The sequence below is a fragment of the Heterodontus francisci genome, chromosome 5 (assembly GCF_036365525.1).
Source record: "Heterodontus francisci isolate sHetFra1 chromosome 5, sHetFra1.hap1, whole genome shotgun sequence".
In the NCBI taxonomy this organism is placed as follows: domain Eukaryota; kingdom Metazoa; phylum Chordata; class Chondrichthyes; order Heterodontiformes; family Heterodontidae; genus Heterodontus; species Heterodontus francisci.
In genome coordinates this window covers 160,244,227-160,270,082 of record NC_090375.1, presented here as the reverse complement: position 1 = coordinate 160,270,082, position 25,856 = coordinate 160,244,227, and the positions used below count along the sequence as shown (strand labels likewise).

Here is a 25,856-nt window from a genome sequence, read left to right as displayed (position 1 = left end):
TACTGAATAACTTACGTATTCTGTGATCTTGCTTAAAAAAAGAGGCTTTTATTCATGAGGCGTCAAATACCCTGAGGAATCTGATCTGTAATTTCTAATTGTACAGTGCATTTTTTACATTGCAAAGTACCTAATAGAATTGATGAATGTTAGGTTTTATCACCTGCTTTATAAGAAAGGAGTCGGGTTTCATTTTCTTCTTACCTGTATTTCAGCAGGTGCCTTTACTATGGTTATGGTTTCATCCAATTCCCCCTTCATTTCATGCAGCTTGGTCGTTTCCAGAATGAGAAGGTCAAATTACTGAGCATGTCTAGTGCACAGCAGAGCCTTGATGCAGTTGCTGAAGCAGTGAATGCTCAGGCCCTGGGAAAATAGTGAGTATTGAATGCAGATGAGAGTGAAGTGGGAGATGGAGTAACATAAGCTTCTGCTTTGCAAGTAAGTTGCTTTATTTTTCTGTAAACGCAATTGTCTTGTGTGATTGGGAACCGACAGTGTTGTGGCTCAGCCTTTTTCTATAGTTAATGCACTAGATTAATGTTTTCTTTATGTTGTAAGTGATTAACATTCAGTTTTCTCTTTTTGTTGTGCTCTGGGAATGTAAACATTGTAATGGATGCTGAACTAGCCCTGTTTAGGTTATCCATTGGACTGCTGCAATACAGTACAGTAATACCCAATCCACTGCTGGAAGGTTCGTAAGCTGCTGCAAATGACAACTACTTCGGAGTGATTAGAACTGCCTGCTTTAATTAGACAGCTGTGGTTGAATGGGATACACAGCACAGCCTGGTAACAGTGTAGAAGCTTCCTAGCTCACAGCTCCTCGATGAGGTGAAACATCTTCAACCATGCACAGACTCTAACGTTACGGACCTATCCAATAATCTGTCCATGGCACAAAAATTAACTGTTTGAGCACCATGGCAGAATTTCTTGTAATGTTGCAAAATATGTATTTAATTCTTTAGCTTAAACGTTCAGTGGATATTGTAATTGAAGCATTATTCTACATATTTACACATTCTGAATTTTCAAAATAATGTAGTATTGTCCTTTTAAATCTGGTACTGGTACATTACATATTGAACGTGTACTTTGAAGATTGTAATGAAAACTCTGCTCCAGAGTGAGCCCAGTAATGTTAGAATAGTGAACACTGCAATATCACAAAACAAATAAGGTACAATTAGTTGTTTGTGGAATGCAAAACAGTGTCCTTATTCTTCAGAATGTGCATAAAAATCAGGAGGTGGCAAGGTATTTTTTTGTGGTTGTGTTTTTGCAATATTTTATCATATTTGAATGCTTGATCTAGCCACCAATTTGATAACTGATGAAATCATCACTTTAGAAAAGAAAATCGAAGCTATATCTAATGGGACCTGAGTGACAACCTTACTGATTGGCATAATTTTAACTCTGTTGAAGGGTCATAGTCTGCATTAGAAATGGTAAGGTGTTTTTCATTTGTTCATCAAACACTTGATATGTTGCAAAATCATCATTGCAATGCTTCATTTACTTGTGGCATTGAAAAATAGCATGCAGCTTTTCTCCTTTTGCGACAACAAACATTATGCTCCTTTCTCTCTCATTTTCTGTAATCCCTTGCTGAAAGAGGTGAATCATGCAACAACAGTGTTCTCTCATATGACTCTTCAAAATGGCCTTGTGCAAATCTCGACGGTGAATGTTGACATACTGTTAAATTGAGGGACATCACAAAAAAATATATTTCTATCCTCTCTCAACACATGCACAAGTGTTGTTTTGCTGCAGAGTATTGACCCTACAATCAGCAGAAGGAACCTTTTCAGACTTTGCTCTTCCTGCTGAAAAGATTTCAAGGTGAGTGGTTATAGTCCCACTGAGAGATTGGTCTTTTTTAAATTAGGATCAATTTAAACTTTTTTTTGACCTATTTAACCCTGAAATATACAACCTTGTATCTATCCTTCTGTCAAGATTTAAATGTATGAACGATAACACATGAATAGCAAGACCTTTTATCTTAGGCAGTTAAACTGAATCAGGAAACTTAGCTGTGTTGAAAGTCCAGTGCTCAGAACATGCACAGTATATTGGCAAAGTTATTTTTTGTACAAATGTACTTTTAGATTTTGAATTTGAACCAGACCTATAGTTACTTTGCTGGATTGCATTTAAGTTCAATTGTCATGTTTAGAAATAAAAACAGTGCTGGGAATACACAGCAGGTCTGGCAACATCTGTGGAGAAAGAAATGCAGTTAAAGTCTCAGGTCTGTGACCTTTCGTCAGAACTGGCAAAGGTTAGAAATGTATTAGGTTTTGTGCAAGTGGGTGGGCGAGGGGGGGGGGGGGTCGTGTGCAGAACAACAAAAGGGAACGTCTCTGATAGGGTGAAGGGCAAAAGAGATTAAATGACAAAAATGTCATGGAATAAAAGGCAAAGGGAGTAGTAATAGCTGTAGTGTTTTGTGCAGTCTATTTTTGGCTATATAGTGAAGTGAAATAATACAATTATGCAGAGCAATGTATTATTCCTTTCATAGTTCTCATTGAATTTACCCTTGCTGTGGAAGATCCACAGAAAATTTAACATTTGTGCGAAGGCTGCTGATCAAGTATGTCTTGGAGAGAGTTATGTGTTCAGTAATTGTGTAGGTAAATTGTGAACAGCCACAAATAGCACCAAATTGACCTTGCATAGAGTCTTGATGGTGAAGATATTTACAAAAACTTGGGAGAAAATGAAAATGACAATTGATTTAAAAGATCTTGTGTTGTTTACTACTTCATTTTCTATTATCTATTCCTACACCTAGGGGCATTGCTTCTGTACCTTCCTATTTTACAATTGTTTTTCAGGAAGACTGTGTAATACAGTGGGTTAGTATACTGTCCTTGCAATGAAAGTTTGGTTTGAACCCAGATAAAGCTAATGGCATTAAACTACTTAAAGAAGATTCCAACAGAACATTTTAACTTCCCATCAAAGACTTGACCCAGAAAGCGTACACAGCTGGTTGATTTAAGTCATGAAAAGTTGACCTTTTACAATAGAGAGGAGTTGTATGAGATTGGATTACCAACATATTGTGACAGGGAGGAGGAGCTTTAATCTGTACCAGACCTAGCAGTCCTGCATACTGTTGCTGGGGATTGGAAGTTAGTACATTTTCTACCTTCCCAATTACTGACAATGGGATACTCGTCTTTATTAGTCAGGGCTTAAAATATAGGAGTAGGGACTTCATGTTGGAATTGTATTAAAACACTAGTTAGGCCACAGCTGGAGTACTGCGTGCATTTCTGGTCATCACACTATAGGAAAGATGTGATTTGCAAGAGAGGGTACAAAGGAGATTTACAATGATGTTGTCTGGACTGGAGAATTTTAGTTCTAAGGAAAGGTTGGATAGGTTAGAGTTGTTTTCTTTGGAACAGAGGAGGCTGAGGAGAGACCTAATTGAATAAAATTGAGGGGTCTAGCTAGAGTAGGTAGGACGACTCTCTAATTCTGTTGGTTGAGGTGCCCAAAACCATGGGGTATAGATTTAGGGTATGAGGTTTAGAGGGGATTAGGGTGACATTTTTTTCATCTAGAAGCTGGTGGGATCAAGAACTCATTGCCTGAAAGGGTGGTTGAGGCAGAAACCCTCAATATTAAAAAAAATCTTGGATATGCAGTTGAAGTGCTGCAACCTACAAAGCTATGGACCAAGAACTGGAAAATGGGATTGGGTTAGATGGCTACTTGTCGGCTGATGTGGATCTAGGATTGTATGATTCTGTGATCACTTAGTGTTTACCCACACGTTTAATGTTGGTGTGAAATGGAAATTACATCTCTAGGTCAAGCAGATTCAATGATATCCAATTGTTTAATGCCATTTCTTTTAAATAGAAGCACTTACTGTTAACTTCAAAATGACTTCACTGTTTGCAACGGAACTTGCTGTGGATCCCCACTACTGCGTGGAGCAATATGCCTTGTGATATCTGGTTTCTGATAACTGCATGTTCCTGTCAGTTGATGGCAAAATGTGTTTATACAACAGGATGACAGGCACTGACGCATCACTTGAGTTATCAGGCTGTGAGCTGTTTGGGGAAAGTAAGATTTATAGACATGCTAGCACTCATGAAACCAAACTACAAGAAGAATCAGTGGCTTCGCAAGAGGGTGGTAGCGAGGGAGACGGGATTAAAAAAATACAATGAGCTTGGGACAATGCAACTTCATGGCCAACAGGCAATAAAAACACCAGGAATCATCATTTGTTTTGGTTGCTCAGATTGCAAAGGGTTAAGGTGGTATGGAAATTGTGGCACCACAATTGACATTTGTCATGTTCATTATTTTGTGTGCTGCAGTTTGTCTCAATCTATCCAGTCTAATGCCAAGAATCATGTTGTTGCTTTCCTTGCAAAGAATTGAGTCTAATTCCTGATTTCAGCAGTGAGCTATATTAATAGTTATTGAATGGAATGCATTAAATAGTCATTAGACGTGGATGTGGTGTGTGTATGCACACAGGAAAGATAGAGAGTTTCAAGTATCACCAGTAGTAAAATTCAATGGCAAACTAAAGCAGGGGTTACTGGGGAAAGTAAGACCTTTTGGAGGCTTTAATTATCAGCTTATAAATTGGTCTTTATAAAATTGCAGTGCCTGCTAACCACATGAACAATGTAGTACGTCAGCTTTCAAAATATTTCTTTTTTTCCCTTTCTCATCCTTTCTTCCCTTTTGCATTTGCCTCGCATTCATTTTTTATTCCTACACCATGCCCATTCTTGGCTGAGTCAGTGACCTGATCATCTATCCATCTATCTATCTATTATAATATTTGCTCCAATGGTTTTCTGTACATTCCATTAGCTGAGTGTTGTAAAGTAAGTGTTAAAGTCACCTTTAAATTTTTTTGGAATACGACGAAAGCAGAAGTAGACTTGGGGCCTGTGAACATGTGGCTCAGGGACTTCCCACATCTTTGTACTTTGAAGGCTCCGATCATAGAATAAATCATATCAAAGCACAGAAGCCCATTTGGCCCTCGAGTCCATTGAGTCTTCTCAATGTTCTCTCCTCTAATCAAAACTTAAATTTGCAGATAACAAAACTTGGAAATATAGTGATAGACTTAAAGAGGATATCAGCAGGCTGGTGGAATGGGTGGACACCTGGCTGATTGAAATTTAATGCCAGGAAGTGTTAAGGGATGCACTTAATTTTATATTGTTCCTCATTCTTACTAAAAAAAGTGTACAATTCTAAAGGGGGGTGCAGGCACAGAGAACTTGAGCATATGTGCACAAATAATTGAAGGTGGCAGGGCAAGTTCAGAAAATGGTTAAAAGGCACAAAATCATGGGCTTTATAAATAGAGGCATAGAGCACAAAAGCAAGGAAGTTCTGATGAAACACTGGTTCGACCTCAATTGGAATGTTATGTCCAATTCTGGGAACTACACTTAGGAAGGACGTGAAGGCTTTAGAGAGGGTGCAGAAAAGATTTACAGGAATGGCTCCAGGGAACAAGGGACTTCAGCTACATGAATAGACTGGAGAAACTGCAGCTGTTCTCCTTTTGAGAAACAGTTGAGAGGAAATTTGAATGAAGTGCTCAATATCATGAGGGGTCTGGACCGAGTAGATGGGGAGAAACTGTTGCCATTGGTGGAAGGATCAAGAACCAGAGAACACCAATTTCAGGTGATTTGGTTCTTTTGTCAAAGGCAATATGCGGAGAACATTTATGCAGTGAGTGGTTAGGATCTGGAATGCACTGCCTGAGAGTATGATGGAGGCAGATTCAGTTGTGGCTTACAGAAGATTGTTGGATAGTTAGCTGAAGAGAAAAAAAAATTGCAGGGCTGCGGGGGAGTGGGATTAGCTGAGTTGTTCTTGCAGAGAGCTGGCAAGGATGCGACTGGTCAAATGGCCTCCTTCTGTGCTGTAACCATTCTATGATTGTATGGAGTCCAAAACTAGGGGCCATAAATATAATAAAAGCAAAATACTGCAGATGATGGAAATCTGAAATTAAAACAAATGCTGGAAATACTCAGCAGGTCTGGCAGCATCTGTGGAGAGAGAATCAGAGTTAATGATTCAGGTCAGTGGCCCTTCTTCAGAACTTGATAGCGGCTACCAAAACTATTTTTCACAGCCACATCTTCTTCCTAAGTGACGGCCATAAATATAAGGTAGACACTAACGTCCAGTAAGAATTTCAGCAGTAACATCTTTACTCAGAGTTCCTAAAGCCGCGCAAAAGATGCACTTCACTGGATCATTTGCTGTCCTAATTGACAGGAGTGTTTCTAGCTTTCGGATCATGTCCTCTGCATCTCAGTTGCTTTGCAATCCTTCAGTCAGATGTCTCTTGGTATGGAACCTAGTCTTCCTTCTTTGTTCTGGACAAAGGACATTTTGGAAGTGCTTCAGTAACTGCAGCCACCACCACCAATATACCTGGACCTCTCGGAAGACGGTGGGTAATGGGGAGGGGGGCAGGGGGTTGCTGTGGATCTGAGGCAATTCCCAGCACATAGGGTCTGTAGGCCAAGAATCACTTCCTTGGATCTACCCGAGTAGCAGTGCTAGAGAAGACTGAGTTTCTTTATGCAGGCTGTTACAGACCTCTGCAGCACAACCTGCTGGATCTAGCGGGCCTGCCATGTCAGTGCCCCTCAATCACCTAAAGCGCTGAACTTTTGCACCTTTTTCTGTCCACTGCAGAGGGCACCAGCCATATCTCCCAGTCTGCAGTTCACAGCTGCATTAAGCACTTGGCCGACACCCTAATTACGAGGAGCAAGCTGTACGTTAGCATCCACACTGACCTCAACAGGACAGAACTTGTGGATGTGCAGCAGTTGCTGGCTTCCCTGGCATGCAGGGTATGATTGACTGTACATATGTGGCCATCAGGGCACCATTCATGAATAGAAAAGGATACAACTCTATCAATGTCCAGCTTGTATCCAGGCATAGGAGCAGTGTGATGATAGCATCTTTCCCAATACTTTTATTTTCAGATACTCCACCAGCACCCCCAGTATCTAATTTTGGTGATGCGTGACTAGGGATACCCACTGCAAATATAGCAGTTCCGTGTAACCTTACCATTCCCCTGCAGTGCAGATACAATTAAAGTGAGACCATAACCAAAATCATTGTAGAGAACATAGCTGGACTGAACAATGTTATGACCCAGGCGGGAGTAATACACTGTCAATTTAGTCCCGCTACTCCACAGGTCACAGCATATGAAAGTTTCCCACCTACTAGAAATTAGCCAAATTAAACACTTTTTATTATACCCAGAATAAAAGACAACAAACCAGGATTCTTTAAACAACAACAAATTGTAATGTTCTAATTCTAATAAATGGAATAGTGTAGGTCAGATGGTTTCACAGGTCGGCGCAACATCGAGGGCCGAAGGGCCTGTACTGCGCTGTAATGTTCTAATTCTAAAAAAATTATCTATTATTAATAAACTAAATCTTAAACACTATTGAGATAAATCTATGTCTTAAAACATTTTTTATAACTTCTTATTCCTCCTAAGCCTCTTACATGCACATATACATTCAAAAAACAATGGTGAACCAGTTTTAAAAATGTTTTAAATTAGAGCTGTTTCTTAGGAATAAGAAAATAACTGGGTTGCAAGTCCTGGTGGGTTGGTTTCTCAGTTCAGGTGAGGTGTCCCAGAGTCAAATAGCCTGATGCCCCTCAAAGTCTCCAAGTGAATTTGATGAACTGTCTGTAATGGATAGACATTCAAGGCACTTGGCTGCAGCAGGCATCACACAGATCTTTCAACAAGGAGTACAACAATAGGTCTATTTGGATTATGAGTTAGCAGTCTAACAGTAGAAACTTTACTGAGTTTCCAGAACTCCCAGAAACACAAAAGGCAACAGAAAGTCACTCCTGAGGCAGACACTTATTAGAGACTGAAAATAAAAAGGAATTTGCTGTCTCCAACAATGTAAAGATTCCTTTCCAAGGGTCTTTCCTTTTTAGGCAGAACACAGCCTGTAGGCTAATGGCGATATTCTGCTGAGAGAGACAAATCCCTCCTTCAGGGAGAGGACGCTTCGCTGGTCATCCAGATCAAACTGGTTCTAGCCAGTCTTACACACGGTTAAATTGATGCAATACAGCATATGACCACATCTCTTTTCCTGTTGCTTAGGAATAGGCTTGTAGCTTGCACACACTGTTCCCAGAGAATATAAAAACTTCTCTCAGTTTTAAAGGTACACAGACCACCCACCCCCCCCCCACCCCCGACCCCTTAGCTTTTAAACAGAGAAAAAAAACTTCTTATGACAACAAGCTGAGGCTCAGCTGTCAGGACCACTTGGTTGGGGTCCCTGCGATATGCCCGGATAGTGTCATGCATGATCATGGTCCACTGCATATTGCACAACATTGCATTGTAGGTAGGCCTATGTTTGAGGAGGAAGAGTAGCAACAACAGGCGTCATCAGCCAAAGAAGACTGGGGGGAAAGGAGAGGAATGGACAGAGGGAGGAGGCTCACCTCTTCACCTTGACCCTGAGATGTGAGGAATTAGCTCCCAGCTCAATGATTCCATTGAGCTTGACCAATAAAGGTGATCAGTTTAATACCGAACAACATAAATCTTTTCATCCGGATGATTAACTCACAGTGCCTTTTTTTAAAAAAAGGTTTCCTAACTCGGCCAATCTTACAAGGTGCTGCTCTTGTGGCCTCTGCAGAGCTGGTGAAAGGTTGCTGCTTCTCCTGTTTGAGCCCTCAAGATATTTTACTTGTGACTTTTGCATGCTCGAGCCTCTAAGGAGTCGGCTGGAGCAGTGTAGCCCAGCTGATTTGGTGGGGAATATGCAGACTTGCTGAGAGAAGCTAGAGTGGTTGTACAAATGGCCATAAATGGAATGCATCACTAAGTTGGGAATTTGGTGCAGAGCAGGAAGCAGGTATTGCTTTTTGCCTCCAATCCTTCTAGTTGTTTATACTACAAGTAAATATTTAAAATCTAAACTTAAATGAGATTAAATAATTAAGAAACAAAACTATAAGTTGATCTATATACATAAGCAAGGTTAGATAGGGATGGCAGTGCAGGTGGTGTGCTGCGACTCCACTTGAGAGTTTGTGGAGAGTATTGCGATCTCTGCAGTGAGTGTCTGCATCTCGAGGAACTTCAGCTCAGAAATGTTGAGCTGGAATCCAAGGTGCAGACATTGCAGGGCATCAGGGAAGGGGAGAGTTTTCTTGACACTTTGATCTAGGAATCAGCCACACAACAATGAATTGTATCATCCATAGAGTCATGCAGGCCCCCACCTGCCAAGAATGAGGCACATTAATTTCATCACATGGGCATTAAACTTCAAATTGTTGTTGGGGAAGAAGAGAAGGCCGTTTCCAAGAAATTGCCAGGCCCCTCCTGGCCGGAAAGACATTTTTGCTTCTTAGCAGATGGTGTTGGAACAAAAGAGGTATCCCCTGCTGCCATACAATACGCAGAAGAGACCAGGTCAAACCAGTCAGTCACGTGACCACCTGATGGCAAACTTGAAGTTTTAAATTGTAGAGACAGTTTTTGAACTGGAAGAAGATCTCTCTTCTGTCTGCTCCCATCTCTTTCTCACCAGCTTTGGAATCCATTGAAGACACGTGAACCCCGAGAGAGAAAAGTCTCCTCCAGTGAACAAGGTTTAAGAAGAATACTGGGTCCCAACGGAAGGCAAGAATTGCCTACAAGCAAGGACTCTACCGTGAGCTCAAAGAACCGTAACGAACTTTCCAGATATTATCTCAAACCTCGATCTAAACCTGTCGCCTATTTTCTAAGGGTCTGTATCTCTTTACTTCCTGCCCATTCATGTATCTGTCTAGATACATCTTAAAAGACGCTATCGTGCCCGCGTCTACCACCTCCGCTGGCAACGCGTTCCAGGCACCCACCACCCTCTGCGTAAAGAACTTTCCACGCATATCCCCCTGAACTTTTCCCCTCTCACTTTGAACTCGTGACCCCTAGTAATTGAATCCCCCACTCTGGGGAAAAAGCTTCTTGCTATCCACCCTGTCTATACCTCTCATGATTTTGTACACCTCAATCAGGTCCCCCCTCAACCTCCGTCCTTCTAATTAAAATAATCCTAATCTGCTCAACCTCTCTTCATAGCTAGCGCCCTCCATACCAGGCAACATCCTGGTGAACCTCCTCTGCACCCTCTCCAAAGCATCTCCATCCTTTTGGTAATGTGGTGACCAGAACTGCACGCAGTATTCCAAATGTGGCCGAACCAAAGTCTTATACAACTGTAACATGACCTGCCAACCCTTGTACTCAATACCCCGTCCGATGAAGGAAAGCATGCCGTATGCCTTCTTGACCACTATTGACCTGCGTTGTCACCTTCAGGGAATAATGGACTTGAACACCCAAATCTCTCTGTACATCAATTTTCCCCAGGACTTTTCCATTTACTGTATAGTTCACTCTTGAATTGGATCTTCCAAAATGCATCACCTCGCATTTGCCCTGATTGAACTCCATCTGCCATTTCTCTGCCCAACTCTCCAATCTATCTATATTCTGCTGTATTCTCTGACAGTCCCCTTCACTATCTGCTACTCCACCAATCTTAGTGTCGTCTGCAAACTTGCTAATCAGACTACCTATACTTTCCTCCAAATCATTTATGTATATCACAAACAACAGTGGTCCCAGCACGGATCCCTGTGGAACACCACTGGTCACACGTCTCCATTTTGAGAAACTCCCTTCCACTGCTACTCTCTGTCTCCTGTTGCCCAGCCAGTTCTTTATCCATCTAACTAGTACACCTTGGACCCCATGCGCCTTCACTTTCTCCATCAGCCTACCATGGGGAACCTTATCAAATGCCTTACTGAAGTCCATGTATATGACATCTACAGCCCTTCCCTCATCAATCAACTTTGTCACTTCCTCAAAGAATTCTATTAAGTTGGTAAGACATGACCTTCCCTGCACAAAACCATGTTGCCTATCACTGATAAGCCCATTTTCTTCCAAATGGGAATAGATCCTATCCCTCAGTATCTTCTCCAGCAGCTTCCCTACCACTGACGTCAGGCTCACCGGTCTATAATTACCTGGATTATCCCTGCTACCCTTCTTAAACAAGGGGACAACATTAGCAATTCTCCAGTCCTCTGGGACCTCACCCGTGTTTAAGGATGTTGCAAAGATATCTGTTAAGGCCCCAGCTATTTCCTCTCTCACTTCCCACAGTAACCTGGGATAGATCCCATCCAGACCTGGGGACTTGTCCACCTTAATGCCTTTTAGAATACCCAACACTTCCTCCCTCCTTATGCCGACTTGACCAAGAGTAATCAAACATCTGTCCCTAACCTCAACATCTGTCATGTCCCTCTCCTCGGTGAATACCGATGCAAAGTACTCGTTTAGAATCTCACCCATTTTCTCTGACTCCATGCATAACTTTCCTCCTTTGTCCTTGAATGGGCCAATCCTTTCTCTAGTTACCCTCTTGCTCCTTATATATGAATAAATGGCTTTGGGATTTTCCTTAACCCTGTTTGCTAAAGATATTTCATGACCCCTTTCAGCCCTCTTAATTCCTCGTTTCAGATTGCGCCTACAATCCCGATATTCTTTCAAAGCTTCATCTTTCTTCAGCCGCCTAGACCTTATGTATGCTTCCTTTTTCCTCTTAGCTAGTCTCACAATTTCACCTGTCATCCATGGTTCTCTAATCTTGCCATTTCTACCCCTCATTTTCACAGGAACATGTCTCTCCTGCACGCTAATCAACCTCTCTTTAAAAGCCTCCCACATATCAAATGTGGATTTACCTTCAAACAGCTGCTCCCAATCTACATTCCCCAGCTCCTGCCGAATTTTGGTATAGTTGGCCTTCCCCCAATTTAGCACTCTTTCTTTAGGACCACTCTTGTCTTTGTCCATGAGTATTTTAAAGCTTACGGAATTGTGATCACTATTCCCAAAGTAGTCCCCTCATGAAACGTCAACCACCTGGCCGGGCTCATTCCCCAACACCAGGTCCAGTATGGCCCCTTCCCGAATAGAACTATTTACATACTGCTCGAGAAAACCCTCCTGTCTTTTATTTTGTCACAGTCTTCCTCTCTAACAAGTCAGAGTCATTTATGGCACAGATTGAGTCCATACCGGCTCTCCATAGAGCTATTCAGTTTGCCCCACTGCCCTGATCAATCCCTGTAGACTTGCAGGGCTATTTCCTTCAAGTACCTATCCGATTTCCTTTGAAGTCATTTTTCACCACCCTTGTGGGCAGCGACTTCAGGTCATTACCACCTGCTGTGTTTATATAAAAAAAATTCTTCCTCTTATTCCCCCTGCAGCTCTTTCCCAAAACCTTCAATCTGTGTCCTTTAGTCCTTGTATCATTAGTAAATGGGAAGAGTTTTTTCTTGTCTAACTTATCTAAGCCTCTCATAACCTTATTAAATCTCTTCTCAATCTCCTTTTGTTCTAAGGAGAACAACTCCAGTTTTTCCAACCTAACCTTGCAGCTAAAATCCCTCATCCCTGTAGCCATTCTGGTAAATCTCCTCTGCAGCCTCTCAAGGACCCCCACATCCTTCCTAAAGTGCGGTGACCAGAACTGGGCACCGTACTCCAGTTGGGGCCGAACCAGAACTTTATTAAGGTGCAGCATAAATTCCCTGTTTTTGCACTCTGCCTCTGTTTATGAAGCCCGAGATCCCATATGCTTTACTAACCGCTCTCCCAATATGTTCTGCCACCTTCAAAGATGGATGGACATGCAACCCCCTAGGTCCTTCTGTTCCTGTGCACTCTTTAGAACTGTGCCATTAAACATATATTGCCTCTCCCTATTCCTTCTGCCAAAATGAATCACTTCATACTTGTCTGTGTTAGATAAGCTAGCAGATGGAATTCATGTCCTGTTGGAGGTGGCTCATATCATCCTCACTGTCTGTCCAGTTTGGTGTTATCAGCAAATTGAGATTCTACTCTGTATTCCAAGATCCAAGTCATTTATATATAGTAAAAAAAAAAAGCAGTGGTCCTAGCAAAGACCCTTGGGGAACATCGCTGCCCACCATCCTCCAGTCTGAAAAACAACCATTTACTACGACTCACTGTTTTCTGTCCTTAAGCCATTTTTATTTCAATTGGACACTGACCCTCCCTATTCCATGAGCCTTACTTCTGTTAACCATACTTTTATGTGGTACTTTATCACTTTCTTAAAATCCATGTAGACAACATCCACTGCATTCCCTTTATCAACCTTCTGTTATTTCATCAAAAAATTCAAATAGATTAGTCAAATCTTTTACAAATCTGTGCTGACAATCCTTAATTAACTCGAACCTCTCAAGTGTGTGTTGATTTTTTTTTTTGCCCTGATTTTTGTTTCTAAAACCTTACCCACCCACCACTGTTAAACTAACTGGCCTGTAGTTGCTAGGACTGTCCTTGCACCCTTTCTTAATAAGGGTGTCACATTTGCCACTCTCCAATCCTCTAGAACCTCTAGATTTATGGAAAGCTGTTCTGCTATCTCAATCCCCACTTCCTTCAGCAACCTGGGATGCAAACAATCGGACCAGGTGACTTATTGCCCTAGCATAGCCAGCCTTTTTAGTACCTCCCCTCCCACCCTCAATTTTTCCCCTATCCATTGCCTCTACTCTCTCTATCAATATTTTGTCGGATTCCACTTCCGTGGTGAACGCTGATATCAAGTAATAAAAGCAAAATACTGCAGATGCTGGAAATCTGAAATAAAAACAAGAAATGCTGGAAATACTCAGCGGGTCCAGCAGCATCTGCGGAGAAAGAAGCAGAGTTAACTTTTCAGGTCAGTGACCCTTCTTCAGAATCGTTCTGAAGAAGGGTCACTGACCTGAAAAGTTAACTCTGCTTCTCTCTCCGCAGATGCTGCTGGACCGACTGATATTAAGTAATTACCTTTGCCCTGCACCTCGAGCATATCTTGCTCCCTTTATCCCTAACAGGTCCCACTCCACCTCGTACTACCCATTTACTATTTACATGCTGGTAGAAGATTTTTGGGGTCCCTTTTATGTTTGCTGCCATTCTATTCTCATACCTTCTCTCTTTGCCAGTCTTATTTTCCTCTTCATTTCCCCTCTCAACTTATTGTATATAGCCAGTTCTCACTTGAAAGATTCACCTGACCTGAATCTGACACCCTTTGGTTTGTTTAATCATAATCGTTCTCTCCCTTATCATCCAAGGAGCCCTGTTATTGGTTCCCTTACCTTTTGCCCATGTTGGAATGTTCCTCGCCTGTACCTGAAACATCTCTTCCTTAAAGATAACCCATTGTTCCAATACAGCTCTTCCTGTCAGTCTTTGGTTCCATTTTACCCTGGCTATCTCCCTTCTCATCACATTGAATTAGGCCTCTTCCAATCTAGACATTCCACCTTATTTTGTTCCCCACTTTGATATGGTACGATGAGACAATGGCTGTTCTTACCCAAGTGCTCCCCAACTGACATTTGGTCTACTTGGCCCACCTCATGTCCTACACCAGATCCAGCAATGCCTCCTTACTAGATGGTCTGATAGCATACTGATCAAGGAAGTTCTCCTGAGCACATCCCCCTCACCCTTCACTCTAGAATTATCACAGTTGATATTTGGGTAATTAAAGTCTCCCAATGTCACCACTCTACAGTTCTTGCACATCTCTTTTTTTTACTTTTTAAATGTTGTGAGGGTTCCTGCCTCTACCACCCCTTCAGGCAGTGTGTTCCAGATTCCAACCACCGTCTGGGTGAAAATTTATTTCCTCTAAACCTCCTTCCCCTTACCTTAAATCTATGCCCCCTGGCTATTGATATCTCCGCTAAGGGAAACGTTTCTTCCTATCTAACCTATCAATGCTCCTCATAATTTTGTATACCTCAATTAGGTCTCCCCTCAGCCGCCTTTGCTCTAAAGAAAACAACCCTAGCCGATCTAGTCTGTCTTCATAGCCGAAATGCTCCAGCCCAGGCAACATCCTGGTGAATCTCCTCTGCACCCTTTGCAGTGCAATTGCATCGTACCTATAGTGTGGCGACCAGAACTGTACACAGTACTCCAGCTGTGGCCTAACTAGCGTTTTATATAGCTCCATCATAACCTCCTTGCTCTTGTATTCAATGCCTTAGCTAATGAAGGCAAGTATCCCATAAGCCTTCCTAACCACCTTATCTACCTGTGCTGCTGCTTTCAGTGATCTATGGACAAATACACAAGATTCCTCTGACCCTCTGTATTTCCTAGGGTCCAACCACCCATTGTATATTCCCTTGCCTTGTTAGTCCTCCCAAAATGGAAAGGGAGGAGTGAAATCAAAAAGGATTAATGAGTAGTGTAGTTTATTTGATGATCATGGATTTTAGCAAGATTTTTGACAAGGTCCCATATGGCAGACTGTTTTTTTTAAAAAAATAGCCCATGGGATCCAGGGGAATGTAGCAAACAGGATACAAAATTGGCTCAGTGGCAGGAAACAAATGGTAATTTGTTTTTGCCACTGTAAGGCTGTTCCCAGTGGAGTTCCACAGGGCTTCGTATAGGTGAACTGCTTTTTGTGGTATATATTAACGATTTGGAAGTAAATGTAGGGGGGAATGATCAAGAAGTTTACTCACCAAAAATTGGCTGCGTGGTTGATAGCCAGGAGGATAACTGTAGATTGCAGGAAGATTTTTTTTTAAATATTTGTTCATGGGATGTGGGCATCACTGGCTAGGCCAGCCTTTATTGCCCATCCCTAATGGCCCATGAGAAGGTGGTGGTGAGCTATCAATGGACTAGTCAAGTGGGCAGTAAAGTGGCAAATGGAATTCAACCTGGAGAAGTGTGAAGTGATACATTTGGGGAAGTCAAACAAGGCAAAGGAATACACAGTAAATGGGAGGATACTGAGAGGTGTAGAGGAAGTGAGGGATCTTGGAGTGAATGTCCACAGATCCCTGAAGGGAGCAGGACAGATCAATGAGGTAGTTAAGAAGGCATATGGAATCCATTCCTTTATTAGCTGAGGCATAGAATACAAGAGCAGAAGGGTGTGCTGGAACTATATAAAACAGAGGAGATTTACGAGGATGTTGCCAGGACTGGAAAATTGTAGCTAGAAGGAAAGATTGGAAAGGCTGGGGTGGTTCTCCTTGGAACAGAGGAGGCTAAGGGAAGATTTGATTGAGATGTACAAAATTGAGGGGCCTATTTACCTTAGCAGAGAGGTCAGTGACTAAGGGGCATAGATTTAAAGTGATTCGTAGGAGGATTAGAGGGGAGATGAGGATTTTTTTTCCACAGAGGGTCGTGGGGATCTGGAACTCACTGCCTGAAAGAGTAGTAGAGGCAGAAAATCTCATCTCGTTTAAAAGGAGCCTGGCTATGCACCTGAAGTGCCGTAACTTGCAGGGCTATGAACCAAATGCTGTAAAGTGGGATTAGGTTGGATGCCTCTATTATTTTTAGCTGGTGCAGACACGATGGGCTAAGTGGCCTCTTCCTCTGCCGTAAACTTTCAATGATTCTATCACACCTTGTGCATTTACACATGCATTGTAATCCTGTCTGCATTCCTCATAGACTGGAGTGGACTGAGGCCCAATACGGAACTGCTCCCTTTTCTACTACTGTCTAACACTCTTGCCTTATGCACCTTATTCCTCTTTGCTACTTCTATATGCTGGTGCCCATATCCCTGTCAATTTAGTTTAAACCTTCCCCATTCACACTAGTGAACCTCCATGCGAGGACATTGGTCTCAGTCCTGTTGAGGTGCAGCCTGTCCCTTTTTTTTTTTTTTGAATAGTTACCTCCTGGCCCAGGACTGGTCCCAATTCCCCAAGAATCTGAAGCCCTCCCTCCACGCCATGCTTCAAGCCACGTATTGATCTTGTCCATCTTCCAACTTCTACTCTCGCTGGCATATGGTACCGGGAGTAATCCAGAGATTACCACCTTTGAGGTCCTACTCTTTAACTTCCTCCATACCTCCTGAAATTCTTACCATAGGACCTCAATACATGGTCCTGCCGTGTCATTGGTACCAATGTGTACCACAATGTCTGACTCTCTCCCTACCCCCAGAGAACATCTTGCACCCTCTCCATGGTGTCCTTTATCCTGGCATCAGGGAGGCAACACACCATATGGAACTCAATAATGGTTACAGAAATGCCTGTCAGTCCCACTGACTATGGAATCACTAATAACAACTGCATTTCTGCACTTTGCTCCCTCCTGTGCAGTCCGTTGTCCACTGGTGCCATGGTCTGGACTGTACTCCTTCAAGGTGTCGTCACTCCCAGCAGTCTCCAAAGCTGAGTACTGGTTTGAGATTGGCACACATCCCGAAGACTCATGTACCTCCTGCTTCCTCCTACTATTCCAAGTGGCTGCCCACCTACTGCTCTGAGCTCTTACTGCCTGTGGAGTGGGGTGACAACCTCCTGGAATGTATGATCTAGGAAACTCTGAATTTGCAGATGAAATCAAAAATTTTGAAATTGTAGTTCTGATTCCTGAGTCCAGTAGTGAAAAACAGCAGTCACAGCATTGATTTCTTTTGGAATATCACTTCCCAACTTCTGCCCATTGAAGGTGTTTTGGAAATCCAAGTATATTACATCATCTACATTTACCTTTGTCTAGTCTTCCAATAAATTCTTTGTAGAAGTAATAGAGAGTGGATGGTTAAGCATGACCTGAAATCTCGATGATTGAAATAAGTAAAAGACATAGATTAACATAGATTGGCTTACATATTTTGTCCTCTACTTCCCTTACACTATTAGGTGGTCTGTAGAATACCCCTATTGCTGTAATTGATCCCTTCTTAGGCTTTTACCCCAATCTATATGGATTCTGTTTCTGTTTTAATGTTGCCATTAAGTTATCTCTGGTTCTTTGGTACCATTATTATATTAGCAGGCCTGTTTGGCTTTTCTCAGGTATACCTTTTTACTGTCATACTGTTCTGAGTTTCAGAAAACTGCTTGCTCTAAATTAAAGTGCCTTGGTTAATTCATGAAAAAGCCTTAAACTGATGAACTTTTGGCATCCACTTGTTTTTTTTAAATCCGTTCAGAGGATGATGTAAGGATTACCAATGTCCTTTTTTCTGACTTGTTATGTGCCTTTGCTATTTCAATAGCACTTTTTTTGCTTTCTCATTTTGCTGGGGACCTGATTGAAATTATATTCAGCAAGTTGTTATTCCTTTGAACAAATGTCTTGGCTCATTGTCTGTCGTAGCCTCATCTGGAATACCATGGCATGCAAAAGAGCTTTAGTCTTGGCTATGACTGGTTCCTCAAATCAGTGGCTTCAAAATTGGACCTCGTAATGCCCATCTTGCCAGGCACTAAACGCCCTATGCGAAGTCCCTAAAATGTCAGACAGGAAGTACGCACAAAGTTACAAGTAGGAACACGGGAACAGGAAGTGGCTGTTCAGCCTCTTGAGCCGATTCAATAAGCCAGAAGGCTCATGGGTGATCTGTATCTTAACTCCATTTGCCTACCTTGGTTCTGGTTGCCTAAATAGCCTTGCGGTGGAGATTTGAAGAGGTTGAGGTCCATGCACACAGATAACTGAAATGTAGTTGTCAGGTATATTTAAAAAAAAAATCTACAAGGTTAATGGAATGTTAGCCTTTTATAAAATATAAAGGGGAGAAGATTTTCCTACAGCAATACAAAGCCCTGGTTAGATCGTATCTGGAGTATTATGTACATTTCTGGGCACTGCACCTGTTATGAAAGTACTTCCATTTTAATTTTTTTTGAGGACTCGTGTTTTAGCACTGAAGCGATTCCATGTTTTTTTTTAAAACGTCAATGGAAGGACTTTAGGATTGGAGGTTTTGTTTGAAAACAAATCTTACTGGATCTCGCATGCCTCAAGCTAAATAAATAACAAGCCTTGGTGACTCAGGAGAGTTATTTACAGAGAAGTGACTTGTCAAGATTTATGGTGGTCAGGAGGTATTTGACTTGCTGTTGGGTTGTGTAGATTGTTTTGAACATTGTTGGGTTTGTAGCCTGTTGGAGAAAGACGAGCTGGTATTTCTCCGCCTATTTGGGGGGAAAAAATCACTGCGAATCCAGAATGATAGTTGAAACCCCTGATGCCGCACTTCTCCTGGAAAGCCTGCCAGATTAATTCTCAACGCCACCTGAAAAGAACTGCTCCAGAAAGATCCCAGTGACCGCAGTCTGTGCATATTTGGGATGCCAGAGTAAAGGGATAACTGATATCATTCCTCATCATCTCCTCCTTCAATAATTAACAAGTATTTGGCCAAAGTATTTTTGTCGTCTTTTTGTAAAAGACCTCTGCAAAGAGAATTTCTTTATCTAACCGGTATATGATCATTTAAGACTTAAGGGTATCTCCTTGCAGCTGGAGAAGAACTTGGAGTGGGAGGGGAGGATCCAGTTGCCCTGATCCATGAAGCAACCAGTGACATGGGTGGAATGAGGTTCTGCTGAATAGGAACTGGGGTCCAAACTAATAAACGGAACTTCCAAAGGTGCTAATCTCTGCATTACTACCTGAGCCATGCATAAATTGGCATGGGGGTCAAAGACATCAGAGTTGAATATGTAGATCAGAGTGGTGAGAGATCGGGATTTCGATTTCATGGGCACTGGGAGCAGTACTGGGGAAAGCAAGGCTGTTCTGTTGGGCCAGGCTGTACTTAAACTGAGCTGGAACCAGTGCCCTGGCAAATCAAATAACCAAGGCTTTAAATTAAAAAGTGGCAGGAAGGGCTCAGATGGGAATTTTATAAATCTAAAGAGAAAAGTCAAGGCCATAGAGCAGTGTTGTGATTTTTGGATAAAGATGAGCAGTGTGTGACCGGAAGGAACAAAGAGCTTAACGTTAATAGTGCCTCAGCGAAAATTTATAAAAAGTTTAAAATTAATGGCATTTTATCTGAGTGCACAATCATTTGCAATAAGATAGACAAATTAATGGCACAGGTAGAGATAAATGGGTTTTATCTACTCGCCATTACAGAGACATGGTGGCTGTGTCTTCAGCAACGAAACTCCTAACCTCTGGAATTCCCCCTCTAAACCACTCCGCCATTCTGCCTCTCCTTAAAGACACTCCTTAAAGCCTACCTCTTTGACCAAGCTTTTGGTCCTCTGTCTCCTGATTTGGCTTGGTGTCATTTTTTTTTTATAATGTCGCTCTGACGTGCCTTGGGACACTTTATTAAGTGTTTGTACAAAGTGAACATGAAGTGCTAAAAGTCAGGAATTTAGTGCAAGTGGGAATTCTTTGGTAAATATTTCTGAAACTGAAATTTAACAATTAGAAATTGACTTGCAGCTTTAAAAACTGTAAAAGAAACTCCAAGCTAGTTAACAGAAACTGCCTGTAAATCAGCTGTAGGTGCCAATAATTAGTGTGAGCAGCAAACTGACTTAGTTTGTTACACCATTGTGTTTTGTTGAATGATTTTCTTCAATCCACTGACTGGATATCTGAATTTCTATTTTTTTTTTTAAAGACATTTTTAAAAAGACGAGCTGTTAGTAAAATCATCCTTTCAGCTTAAGATGATCACCTAATTTGCAACACTGTATCCTACACTGCAAGGCTTGTGAGGAGAGAGACGAAATGCTACATTTCCCAACAAGAACCAAGACCCAGGAAGTTTAAAGGAACTACCTGTTCTCTCAGCAAGAAGAAATACTACTAACTGGTATGTTTGAATCAGAGTGACTGTCATGTGACAGGCCCCTCCCCATCTGTGGTTTTAAGCCTTTTTTTTCTCTGCAGCAGAGTAGCAGCAACTGAACTCTGACATGAGCAGACCCTAAGTCGGGTCTCTGTGTGTCTCTCTTGTGCTATTGCTCTCGCTCCCCATTCCAGCTTGAAAGCTGTCAAATCCTGCTGTTGACTGACCACTTTTGCATGGCCTGGTGGAGAAGATCATCTGCACTGTATTCTCCAAGAGACTTACCAAACCAGTCCTCTACCTCTTCAAACTAAAAACCTTGGGACCGCTGAATGCAGCTAGAAGGCAGCCGAATTGCCAAAATCCACAGACTGTATACCTTTTTTTGTGGACTCTAAGTCAACCAATCTACCTTTCTCCACTCTGTAACCTATGTGTGTGTGTATAAACCTCTAGTGTGTGTGAGTGAAAGTTGGTGCATTGTTTATTTTGTTAGTGCGGTTTAGGTACAATAAAGTTAACCTCTTTCTTAAATTCAAAAACACCTGTCCAATTTGTTCTTATGAACGTAGCAAGTCGTTACGACCGACCACTCCAATCAAAGCCCCCAGTCATAATATACGATTCTGATTGTGGTGGGAAAAACGCACTGTTAGGCAATCTGTGGAGGGACGGGATTGAATTAACGTATCATTTTAAACTTTCCAAATTAAAGACCCAGCCAAATTGTAGCCTCTATTAACCCTTGAATGAGGCTAACCAAACCAGGTGTCTTTAAATCAACAATTAACTGTTGAATTAGGAGAACTAAATTCTTAAACACTACAAAGATATAAACAACATGTAAAAATAGAAAAAATTAGAGTCCCTGTTGATTTACGCTCCTGCTGGATGTGGAATAGTCTAAGGTTGCTTGAAGTCCTCGCAGCCGTCTGATTGGGGGGGAAAATGGTTCTTCAACAGTCCGGAGTCTAATTCAGAAGTTGAAATAGTTGCTCCTTCTTCAGCGATGAATTTCAACAATTAACTTGCAAGCAATTTCTAATCAATTTGGCCTAGAATTTTTGAGGGATTAAAGATTGTCACAGTCTAACTTCCCTTCCTTCAGTTTAAATTATGAGAGATCTCTATTGCATTCCTGCTGGCCCAGCTGTCTGTGTCTCTGAGTTAGAACAGTGTGTTTCCACTATAAGCCAGTTCAAAATTAAATTGTAACAATGTATCTCTCAATCGCTCTGGTCCTGAATGGCTGTATCCCAAGCAACAAGAATGCATTCTTTGACTCTGTTTTTAGAGCTTGCTGCCTTCAAGCAGTACTGCTCCATTTCCAGCCTTAAAAGCGCACCTTATTCTTCGTGGGGAAAAAAAACTACAAGATCATTACAAAGTAAATAATCAAACACCTACTGAATTGGCCAGTACATCCACTTTAAGAAAGAGTTAAACCCGTTGTGGTCAAACAAGGAGAGGGTAAAGAGGGAAGACATTTGACTCCATCTAACTTGACCGTAACAAGTTGTAATTCGGTTATGACTCAAAGGTTTATATAAGAAAGCAGTATTTTCTATGCAGAGTGGGACATTTGGTTCAAGTGCAAATTTGGTGAAGAGGGGGAAGGTGGTGCTGCTTTTTCTCTTCGCCTCCAATATTTGTTGTGGAAGTTTGAGGCAGTAAGTGTTTAAAATTGTTGTCCACTGCTTCGTGCAGGTTAGTATGTAGAATAAGAAAAAACCTACTTCAAAAACTATCGATACCTTATACTAAGATATGGCAGAGCATGCTGTCTGTCTGGACTGCAGTTTTTGTGATATTTCTCACATATGTGCATAACAAGACTGTGCTGAGTGAACATAATCTGCAGTAAATGTCTCTATCTTGAATCTCTCAGCTCAGTCATTGACACATAAGGGAGGGGGAGCAGTTTCTGGACAGTTTGCTCCAGGCTTCAGTCACCTCTCAGAGAGGTAGAGGTTCAGAATAGGGTTGGTGCGACTGATATTGTCCAGAGTAAGGAGAACCCAGGTGAGAGAGAACATGAAACCACCGAAACTGAACCGATGCAATGGTTGCCGTGTATTTGTTACCTGTGAGAATAAGGCTAAAGTCTGTCAGAAGGATGGCCAGAATGTGGACCATGGCACCTTGGAGCAGCAGGCCCTCCAAAGGGAGGGGGTGATGGTGGAGGAGCAAGGTAAGCATGCAGGTCCACCAGGCGGTAAAAAAGGCAAATGGTATGTTGACCTTCATAGCGAGCAGATTCGAGTACAGGAGCAGGGATGTTTTGTTGCAATTATACAGGGCCTTGGTGAGGCCACACCTGGAATATTGTGTGCCGTTTTGGTCTCCTTATCTGAGGAAGGATGTTGCTATAGAGGGAGTGCAGCAAAGGTTTTCCAGACGGATTCCTGGGATGGCGGGACTGACGTACGAGGAGAGATTGAGTCGGTTAGGATTATATTCGCTGGAGTTCAGAAGAGTGAGCGGGGGGATCTCATGGAAACCTATAAAATTCTAACAGGACCTGACAGGGTAGATGCAGGAAGGATGGTCCAGATGGTGGGGGAGTCCAGAACCAGGGGTCATAGTCTAAGGATACTGGGTAAACCTTTCAGGACTGAGATGAGGAGAAATTTCTTCACCCAGAGAATGGTGAACCTGTGGAATTCGCTACCACTGAAAGTAGTTGAGGCCAAAACATTGTATGTTTTCAAGAAGGCGTTAGATATAACTCTTGGGTCTAAAGAGATCAAAAGGTATGGGGTGAAAGCATGAACAGGTGACCGAGTTGGTTGATCAGCCATGATCGTAATGAATGGAGGAGCAGGTTTGAAGGGCTGAATGGTCTACTCCTATTTTCTATGATTCTATGTAAGAGGGAAGCCTAATGTGGTAGTCGTAGGGGATTCAATAATTGTGGGGACAGATAACACTTATAAAAGGATGCTATGGCCAGGTGAGAATGGGTCTAGGGGTTCCCTCTCAGCCTTTGCCTGGTTTAACTGTAACAGGGTTTAATTCTAAAGCTCTGTGATTTTAGCTCCCCTCAGTGAATCCCTGTTCACTGCTTTCCAATTGCAAGGCAAAGGAATCAAATCAGACAGGTTTTCTTAGATTTAAACAAGAAAGATGGAAGTTTATTCATCTTAAACACTAATTCAGTTAACGACTACGAATACACGATGCAACCACCCTAGCATGCATATGCGATAAACACACGATAGCGATAGAGAACAGAAAAGTAGAAAGAATAAAGGGAAAATTTTTGAGGCAATATCTGGTAGCTATTTACAGTCCTTTTGAGTTAAATGTGGAGTCTTTGGTTGCCGGTAAGTCTTGCAGTTCGTTGGGGCTCAGTGTAGGAGTCTTATCTCTTTTGAGGTTTACGTGGCTTCAGTGGGTCCAGAGGCTTGTGAGAAAGCAAGAAAGCCAGCCAGGAGAGAGACTGTTGTTGCAGGTTCAGTTATGATCTGCAGTCTGACCCCAAACTGTCTTGTGTCCAGTTCAAAAAGCCTGGACCAGCCAGTTTGTCAGGTGACCAGCTGGCTTAACCACTCCTGTGTTTGTGGATTCCAAAGCGCTCAGTGGGGGAGTGTAGTCCTGTCTCCCACCCCGACAAGATGTGGACCACTGTTGCTCAGCCCAGTCTCTCTCAATTGAATCAGTGAGCAATTTATTTGTCTCTCCAAGCACCACTTCTTAGTATGCACATGTCAGCCAAGTGTCTGGTGATCTCTTGTAAAATAAGTCATTTCTTCACTCCAGCAACAGTTTAAAGTTAATGCTCATGTGACAAAATTAATATGCCTCATTCTTGGCAGGTGGGGGTCTTCATGACATAAGCAAGATCAGTAGTCTGAGTTAGCTTGTTGCCTACCTGGTGCCAGGGCGAGGGATGCTTCAAAGCAGCCTGAAAGGATATTGGAAAGGGAGGGGGAGGGCCCAGTTGTTGTGGTTCATGTTGCAACCAACAACATCAAAAGTGTAGGCAAAAGGTCCTAGCTGGAGAGTACTTGGAATCCATTTTAAATATGGAATTGATAGATCTTTGTCAACCAAAGTTGTTAATGGATATGGGACAAGGGTGGGTACATGGAGTTAGGTTGGAGATCAGCTATGATCTCATTGTATGGCAGGAGAGGCTTGGTGGGGGGTGCTAAATGGCCTGTGCTCCTGTTTCAAGGCATGTTTGTTGGTTGTTTGAAGATTGATCATAATGTCATAGAATTTCACGTTGCATTGTGTTTGAGAGTGGTATATGTAAGTCTGAAACTAGAGTATTAAACTTAAAGCCAGTTACATAGGTATGAGGGGTGAATTGGCTAAGGTAGATTTGAAAATTGGATTTAAAGGTATGATCGTAGGGCTGAACATTTGAATAAATTTGGACTTTGGGTTCAGTTCAGCAATTAATAGGTCTGACATTTGGCCCTTCTGATGATGAAATGAAAATCCAAAACCTAAAGATGCACACATTAGAAAGGTAGTAGTTCTTACTCTCACTCTTTTTGGCATGAGTGAAATGATTGTGTAAGTTTCTGTCATCAGTTTTAGCTATGCTGAGAAGCATAGGTAACAGGCAGTGCTACCATTGATGGAACATTGAAGTCCGACTTTTAAGTTTGCTGTATCCTCAGCTGCCGTTACTACAAAGGACACATTCAGCACTTAAGTGCAACCTTGTAGATAAAGTATGCAAATACTTGTACTATTTATGATTTGACAGTTTAAGGGTGCACTTTTAGGTCAAGCATGAATGGTTTCTATTTTCTTGCTGCTTGGTCTAAATTCATTTTGCCACTGCTGTTTGTGTTATAAATACATAATAATTTATTGAAGCATTGTGCCAAAAAGCCCTGCATTTATAATACATTAGTTCCAACTTCTGAACTCCTGGTGTACAAGCTTTTGGAAAAATAGTGTAGGTAAATATAGTGGCATAACAATTAATTTCATTTGAATATCCATGTAAATTGATTGCAGATCAGCTGCTAAGATGTTAGTGCTGGCATTTATCCTCCTCCTTTGCATAAAGAAGTTAATTGAATTACTTAAGGCCCAGAGCAGGCAATAGTATCACATTTCCTTGATTTAAGA

General features: G+C 41.9%; 1 protein-coding gene across 3 annotated transcripts in view; it reads left to right on the top strand.

Moving 5' to 3' along the window:
• Positions 1-315: 315 nt before the first annotated feature.
• Positions 316-25,856, top strand: part of oxr1a (oxidation resistance 1a) — a 761,132-nt gene continuing 735,591 nt past the window's right edge. For all 3 annotated transcript variants that reach the window (XM_068032290.1, XM_068032288.1, XM_068032291.1), the window contains exon 1: positions 316-441. The gene's annotated coding sequence lies outside the window, so the exon portion shown is untranslated. The remainder of the gene's footprint in view (positions 442-25,856) is intronic.